Here is a 9,019-nt window from a genome sequence, read left to right on the forward strand (position 1 = left end):
ATATAGGTATATGTGTGTGTGTGTTGAATAGCTTAAAAACGATTTTAACGATTTCTGTCGTCGTTCGCGTCGGCTCAACAAGAGAACAGTGTGGTTAGCACGAGGTCTCTAAAAAAATGTGTGTGATAAAAATCACAAATGAACGTAAAATGCTCTTCTTAAATCGTTAATGAATCGAGGTTAGCTTCTTGAGCTATTATCGATAGGTATACAACAAAATTTAAAAAGTATTTTGTCGATACGCGCACGATCTCAACGGTTTCATTCAAGAGAACAGGAAAATCCAAAAAAATAGTTTTTTTTTTTTTAGAAAATTTAGATCTTTTTTTGTTGTTTGCTTGCTCTGCTTCAGGAACGCTGCAACGTTTGTAGGGTTTGGAAGTTCAGTCAGTTTTAACTTTACATAGCGGAATACACAAGATGATGATGTCATGGATCAATAATCGCACGATAACGATGACGATGATATTATTACATTAAAAGTACGAACGAGTTGATGCTGGTAAGTGAGACTTCTGCTATAGGGCCAAAGGATAGCAAAACATGTAGTTCGATTATTTCAATGAGAATAACCGAAGTAGGCCTGTGGGGCTAGTACAACAATTTTTACGCAGGAACAATTTGAACAATGGAGTAAGCTCATTGATGTTATACATACAAAATTATAGTTTATGCGTACTTGAAAAGATGCTAAGTAAATGCTAATTACCATTAACCAGGCCATATTGTTTATAGCAATATATATAATAGAGCATATTATAATATTAATAGGGTAAAACCTGTTGTATAAAGATAAGACAATGTTTGCAATTATCACCTCGTATATGTTATCGCAAGTATCTGTGCTAGCTACTAAGAACTACATCATATTCGCACGCTGCTATAGCTTTGGCAGAATTCAAGTGATCATTTCCTTCTTCTGCTGCCACTCGAAGCTTCTGTGGCTTCGGAATATGCTCGTATGTGTCGTTTACGTGTTTGTTAGCTACTACAGAACGGAACGTTGCCGTTATGTAACCTTTGCCCAGTTACTACGACCGCATGCGAGTTGTATAAAAACTTCGTCACAACTAACACTTAGGACTCTACCTGCATGCTCATTACGGTCTTTGCGCGTGTTGGCGCGCGAAGCGCCGCTTTGATTGAGAAACTGAGAACATTTGCCTGTGAAAGGGTTTCTTTCCGATATCTTTGAAATCGCACTCACGTGACCCTTTTTTGTCGTTGTTAAAAGCATCTTACGGTTAGGTGCAAGTACTACGACTGACGTACTATGCATTGATGCCCAAGAACTTCACAGCTGTATTGGCAAATGTGTAATTTAAAATCGACTTTAGGTGCTTGCTTTATTTACTTGTCTGATGCCTGTAGATTCTTTTGTGTTGATCGGTGTAGCGTACATCACCGCATGTACGTTCCGGCCTCAGAGAAACACCGCAAAAACTGCTTTGTAGTTTACCTTTATTATCGTCTCCTTCAATGCCTCTGTCGTTTCTTCCAACCGGCACTCTCAGCAGGCGACGCCCTAAGGCTCTGTCCGAGTTTTTTCATACTTAACTGTTAACCATGACTCAAAAAGAATTATTCGATTAACACTTCCTAGCAGTAAACCTAAGTAACGCTAAAATTGTGCGGCTGTACGACTCAAATGGCTTGAAGATGGTATTGTTTCTGCGAGCAATAGAGCTATCGTCAATGGACTGAGACTTCAAGCTTCATTGTCGACTCATTGTAGTGAACAACAACAACAACGAAAGGAAATACAAATTAGAGTCGTATACAGTTTGTAACACACAGATCAAATAGTCAGACGTATAAAGCCCGCGAGCAGCTTTTATGTTAGACGTAAAGTTAGAATTTTTCAAAAATCTTTAAAACGTTCGTTCTTTTAAAGTACATGAGGAATTTTAGTTACTTGAAATGAAGTTTAAAATCTCTAAAAGTTATTAATATTTAAAATAAATCTCTGATAATAAGTTCTAGGCTGTTATCGCGCACTTTTAATACATCTCGTGCTGATCAATGCAGTGTTATGATAGTATACTAATGATACCCCGTGCTGGTACGGTGGTAACGTGCTTGCCCACTGAACCTAGAACCATGTAATGGTTGAGTCTCGAAACTGGACGCTGATAACGGTGCGTTTTATGCTAGAAGGAGTCAAGCCCTTAAAACAACACTTAATGCTAGTATCAGACACAAAATTCGAAGCAGCTATTTAGGGGTAAAAGCTAGGGTCAGAAAGCAGCTACAAATTCTAGGAGGGCCACCAGCAAAAGGGGTATCATTCAATATCTAAATACTATCCTAAAGGGAACAAGAAACAAGTGTAGGCATCTATTGGGTAGTTTGCGGTAGCGAAAAGGTTCTACCTGATTTGACATTCGTTAACCGATAATCGTGTAAACATTCGATAACCTCATAGTACGATGAGGCCTATCAAAATTTTAGCCCCTATTATTATATATATATATATAATTATAATATATATAATTATAAAGTAGACGCGCATGACAGTTTTGTCCCCATTTTCTTTTAAGTTTAAGTCACAAAATTACGTAGTTACTGAGGCGTGCGTCATCTGGAAAATAGTAGATCTCAGGCAGTTGCTCCGTGTGCCCGACAGATTTCGATTCAGTCAAACCGAGATTGGTGTCAAATATTAAAAAAAAATTTTACTATACACAAGTAAAAAGTCTTCCATTGGCCCGCCCTATTCGTTTGTACTATTCTGTCGACCCACCTGCGCTTCTCTAAAAAAAAAAAACTGTTAAAAAATGTGTCTTAAATTGGTCTCACATGCGTTTTGACTGTCGCCTGCTTTCTGTTGGCGTTTTGGTAGCATGAACGCGTATCGTATTCACAGTACCTGTGAGGCCGGTTATCGTATTCCGTAGACTAATAGCGAGAGCCTTTCTTTAGACTAGCGGTCGATTGTAGGCGAATTATAATGGTTGTCTAAATTTTATCAAAAAATTGCCATTCTTTCGCTATACGATGATAAGAAACAACGAATCGCCACCATTTGCTGCGACCTTAGTTATATTCCATACTATTTTTTGCGTAATCCATATTCCCTTGACAATCCGTATTGACACTTCTTTTAGACCAGTCTACGTGTTTTAACCTCTTGTCGACTACGTTTATTATGATGTTAACGTTGTTTCTAATTAGTAGTTTCATACTGTGATATGTAAGCTGCCAGGTAGCCGCTAATGGACAACATCGATTTAGATATCGTCGCCCTGAAAGCTATTACTGCTGAAGCGCGCATTTATTTCGTTTGTGACGCGTGCCACACTCGTACTAGTGGAGCACGCAACGGTATATTACGACAACGGTATATTACGACAACGGTATATTACGACAACGGTATATTACGACAACGGTATATTACGACAACGGTATATTACGACAACGGTATACTACGACAACGGTATACTACGACAATAGTGGTGGATACCACTCAATCAGCGTTTGCATCTATTTTGCTACCTCTCATCAACTTAAAACCTACTAGCACCCTACCGTTTTTCTCCGTCAATCTTCCTACTGACATTTGACGTCTCCAGCGGTCTGCCGGTCACAGATTGAATGTATCCCTCGCGTCGGGAAAGACTCAATAGCAGAGTAGACTTGAATATCTATATCGAATCGGCAGCCAGCACTTTGATTATGTCATTGCAGTATTGGAAACATTATTCATTTATATATCTTTACGACCCACGGTCGACGTGGCTATCTCGATGGTAACGAGATTAATGGCGACTATCCAATCTTCCGTAGCTACATGTTACCGAACAAAGGTTGTCCAAGGCCCAAAGAGAATCGCGGAACGTGCAAAATCAGAAAATATACAAACTATAATGTCGCTCTGTTTACTTTCACCGACTTCATAGGTTCATTATCTGGTCCAGATGTCAGCAAACCGTAAGAAGTAAGCCTTAACCATAACCAGTACTTGAACCCCCGCTGGTTGTGCAACACGCTCTTAGCGAAAACCTTCCGAGCGCGTCCGAAGCTTTATCAAAAGATCGTTTCACATAGCAGTCACGTGTGTCAATGCGCGCTTACGTCATCTGAACAAACAATCCGAGTGCATATAAGTATAGGGTTACCTGCCATCGTTGTAAATATTTCGGTCAATGTATTATACGTATTCAATGCCATAGAAGCCGGTACATGCTCTGTATTTCTTATGCGTGCGTGAGTAGCGATCAACTTGATATTCTAACCGTTTAGGTTGGAGCCGCTGGGTCAGTTATATGGGCACAAAATCAGGTTGACTGCTACTTAGGAACGCCATCACGTAGAAGCTAACGGAACACAGAGAAGATGGCTGCTGCTACTGTCGTCGCCGTAATTCCGCCATAGATAGATATATTTACAGCGCTATAACAACGCCACTGGCTCCACGTGATACAAAAGATTTGATAATGACAGTTTATAGATTTATAGGAATGGTCAGGACGCAACATTAGGCTGAATAAACAGGTCCGCAGTATATAAAGTGCACCGAAAGGCTATTTTTATTTTTGTAACTTGTCGAACAGGGCTCAACTTACTTTGCCAAAATCGCAACGCGTTTATAATCACCAGGAAGACAGTAACGTTTTTTTTTTTTGGAAAACATGGCTGAAAATACATCATTGACAGGCAAATATACATATATTATGACGGATTTTAAAGAAAGGAATGTTAACAATTATAGATATAGAAATATGTAGAATAATACTTCTGTCAGATAAACGAATACCTAAACCTAGTCTTGGCAATTGTCTCTAAAATTCTATCTAAATGAAAATAAATATTGCATGAAAATTTTCTGCATTACACAACCTCAATTCGAAACCTAAACCGGGTACTAGGCATTTTCAAAGTACTTCTTCTTTAATCGATATAAGCTTTCAAGTGCTACTATAAATGATTCCTATGACTATAAATGATCCTAGTTAAATGTTAAGTATCTCACGAAACGAAAGATAGAAGTGAGATTAGAAAGTTCCGAGAAATCTGACCGTTGAAATTTACCCGTAGACCCGTATTAAAAATGAACATACTAAACGACCTATTTAGGTTGAGTTAAAGAATACTACCAAAAGTGAAGCCACTTAGGTGAATTTTCAAGCTTTTTTTTTTTTAAATCTAAGCTTTTATTCAGGTTCGTCTCATGAAAATGCTCTCTCGATTTCTTAGTAAGGAAAACGCATGAAAGCTGGCAATAGCGCCGATTGTTGACTTCGGACAAAGAAGAAAGCTTTAAATCTTGGTGGGGTTTCGTGTACCGACAATCCATGCTAGTCCGCCTTTACTACTCAAACTGCAAAAAACGATGCACAGCCTTCCGTCACGAAAAGCCATTTGCCATTTTGCTTTAGCGGGAACTGTTTTTTCCTCAATACTAAAGGCAGCGGTTGAGTTGATGCCTGTCATATTAAACAGCCTGACAAAGTGTTTTCGAAACTTAATGTATGAAAGACAAAACAAGTTATGCTTATATTCCTTATGTACATATACTATACATCATCATGGTTTCATCTAAGTCCTTTCGTTGATAAAGATGCAAACTTTGAAGCTGGTCCAAGTACCGCCAACAGTTGCAATTACAATGTAGTAGAATCGCGGATTTGTTAGCGGGATTATTTTCAACAGCCGAGCTGATAACGAACACGCTATGAAGATCAACTATTTATATATCGTATGCTTTGTACGCGGTTATTCAAGCATACAAACACAATCACCAAGAGAATGGTTAACTCTATTATCAAATATAAAGATCGCAAAACATCTGCTAGGTATAGAGATCGGTGATAAGGTGAGAGATAAAATTATATGTTGCGGATCCGTCGTCTCGACTGCCAGCATCTCCCACCCTTTTTTGATCGACATTCGTTATCTGCCGATTGGACAGACTTGCTCTCTTTCAATACTATTTGAAAAGTTCGTCTTATCACAAATCTCAAGTCATCACAGATATTTCCCGAGTAAGCTCTCTAATAACGACACAAAAGTTCCGAGATCGTCAGACCTGGCTTTTCGTTGTTTGATCTCCCATAATGGCGTATTGAAATATTCCCTTTCGGCTGCAACAGCGGAATGAACCGTCGGCTACATGCTGAAGATAACTGTCATAATTCCAAAAGCAACATACGTAGTTCCGCCGTGGTAAGCTTGCTTTGACTTTTTTTCCAGGGCCAAGGATACGCGCGGAACAGCACGTGCCCGATACGGGAAACACAAAAGCGCGTCAGATTGTATTGTTCGAAGCATCATCGGGGCAAAACGGCAAAACCTGATAGAGAAGGGAACAGGATTCTTGTGGAAAATGGATGAAGATCTGACCAGTCCACTTCCAGCTAGTTTCAAGCTTTTCGTGTACAATCCCTATAACATAGATGAGACAGGCCCTTGTAATTATGTTTGTATAGAAGAAGGAATGCCATTAAATAATTCTATATTTAAATTCTGGTTTTTATGTAGTACATTTCACTAGATTGTTACCAACGCCTATTCAGTATGCAACATTAAGTGTAATTATAATCAATCCTAAAGATGACTAATTTGTGAGAAATTATTCAGATTTTTTACAGTATTGTTACAATTAATTTACGGCTCGTCACTGTATAATCTATAAGTAACTATATTACCGAAACCTATTCATAATAAGCAGAGTAGCGTGTCCTTACAATATCCGTTGATCGCATAACGTTTCATTTACCGCAGTACTGTTAGAAATCACAATTAGACGCAAGACGTCGATCTAAAGAGGGGGCGTACCGCGCTTTGCGCAAGCAAACTACGTATAAAAGTATTCTCAGACCATTAAAAGCATTAGATATATTAACTGTAGGGGAATTTTTCCCGTCCATATATTTATTTTACAAAGTAGCCGCCCGCTTCGTTACACTGAGCTTATGGCAACCCAGTCGTGGAACTCTGCTTGAGTTTCCGCAATCCACGGCTGCCTCATAGGAACACCCCTTGACGGACGAAGTCTCGTCATGGTGTCCAGTAACACGATGAGCGTTGTGTTTATTTCCGATGTGGTTCTAGGCGCAGGTGTACCGCTGATGCCCCTTTTGAACGTTTTTTAATCGCCGGATAAACTTTATTAGGAAGTATAAAAATAATATAGCTTTTAAATTGTTTCAATTGAATTACGTTATATCAATATACTTAATGAAACGGAAAGCCTGCTATATAGTTGGAGTACGCTTGTATAAGATGTTAGACATTTTCATAGGATTACCGTCTTGACAGGATCTCGAATCCACGCTTACTTCCCGCAGTGATAATGCATCATAACACACTGCCACAAAGCAATACTTCTAGCGGGCACTGCTTGTAACAAATGTGATTAGTTCAATGGCATGAAGGTTAGACGCCGAACAAAATGGCAGTTGAGCTAATCTTGAACAAAGAATTCAATGTCAAGGATAAAAACTAAAGGCACACATCCATGAGTGCAAATCCATATACATCGCTAATCTTGACCAGTCATGTCATCATCAGGAAATTTCATATAATGACAGTCCACTGACTGTATAAAGCTTCCTAACTTGGTATCATTGGAAACGATTCGTTATCAGACCTATACGCGTAAGGCTGTGCGATGATTACACTCAGGGTTTTACTTACGACTGGATAATATAAAGTTGCTAGGCCAGCTAAGTATCTACGGTTTTGGATGGGTGATATCTCATGAACAAAAAATAACTTCGGGAGGCGATAGTTGTGCCTTTATATCCAAGGGGATATGATTCTGGGCGATCATGGAAGCAAAAGTTACCAAGACCGCAATTTCTCCAAGCGCAAGCAAGATAACTTCGCGAGTTTATGTAGATGCCTGATTCCAGCTTGCAACGCCTATAGGACGTTTTATGAAAGAAAAATAGAATGCACAAGAGAAATTGATATAAAAAAGGATAAGTCGGTAACAGAATCCGTTTTCTCCTTAATTCTTATTACAGAAAGTGGTAATAACCTGACGCTAACTACTTAACCACCTTCTCTAGACCCTTTAAGTAAGGATCCTTGCCGGACCTTCAAGTTCTTGGAAAAAAGAGCGTAGTTGATTTTTTGGCTAGTCCTTTACATATGACACATCGTCGTAGTTCGACGAGATCAGCTTGTATTCGACGGTCACCCATAGTCGGCTTCTGCTAAGTAAATCGACTAAGAATAATCTTCTACTTTCTTTATACACGTTATATTGCTTCAATGTGATGACAATTCGCTCCAGATCTTAAATTTTATATTGCCTCTAGGGGCATAGACTTGGATTTACTTCTGTAAGAACAGTAGCGGCAAAGAAAGAAATTATGGTCAAAATGGTGTTTGATAAAATTATCTTGAAGTGTATGTTTCTTAATAAATCAGCTTGACCAAACGGTAAATCGGTGTTATTCTCAAAATACCCCCCACAACGCTACGCGCCAGTACTCGTAGAGTACTTATATGTAAATGAGCTTTCGGAAGTAGCTATTGGAGCATCAAGTAAGCGGCCTGCCGTCTCGTGACTTAGAAACCAGATAGGCCGTTTTATTTAGGTCAGCTCTTTCGTTTAGCTCGAAGCTTGCATCTGAGATTATGAAGCGATCAAAGAAAACCATATTGTCAGGCAAAATCTCATTGATACATTTCAACAGCAGCTTTTACATGTTGTGCCGTTTCATTTTCCCTAATTTCCTATGGCGTAAGATTAGGGGATCATATCAATAATTTATCGTAAGTGACGTTTGTCCTATAATACACTGTTCAATAAATCATTAACCCGCTAAAGACTAGTCGAAGTTAAAATGCTTAAGGATGATTTCAACACAAATAATATTGCTAATTTATTTTTTCTATATAAATAATTGGAAACAAACGTGTACGTGTCCAAATAAACATTTGCAAAAACACGTTGTTGTTGAAGCGCCACGAGCATAATGGTAAACCAATCAGCTTATCGTCTCCTACTTGTTTTTGGATTTGTTTGTCGTCCTTTCAAGTGCATCTCGCTGCATATATATATATA

At 38.8% G+C, this 9,019-nt stretch overlaps 1 long non-coding RNA gene across 1 annotated transcript in view; it reads left to right on the forward strand.

The window, feature by feature from the left end:
• The window catches only part of LOC111247191 (uncharacterized), an 11,361-nt gene extending 3,058 nt beyond the window's left edge, over window positions 1-8,303 (forward strand). The window contains exons 2-3 of the long non-coding RNA XR_002671997.2: window positions 353-502; window positions 6,193-8,303. This is a non-coding gene — a long non-coding RNA (uncharacterized LOC111247191). The remainder of the gene's footprint in view (window positions 1-352; window positions 503-6,192) is intronic.
• Window positions 8,304-9,019: the final 716 nt, after the last annotated feature.

Source organism: Varroa destructor, unplaced genomic scaffold, assembly GCF_002443255.2.
Source record: "Varroa destructor unplaced genomic scaffold, Vdes_3.0 BEIS01000003.1, whole genome shotgun sequence".
NCBI lineage: Eukaryota > Metazoa > Arthropoda > Arachnida > Mesostigmata > Varroidae > Varroa > Varroa destructor.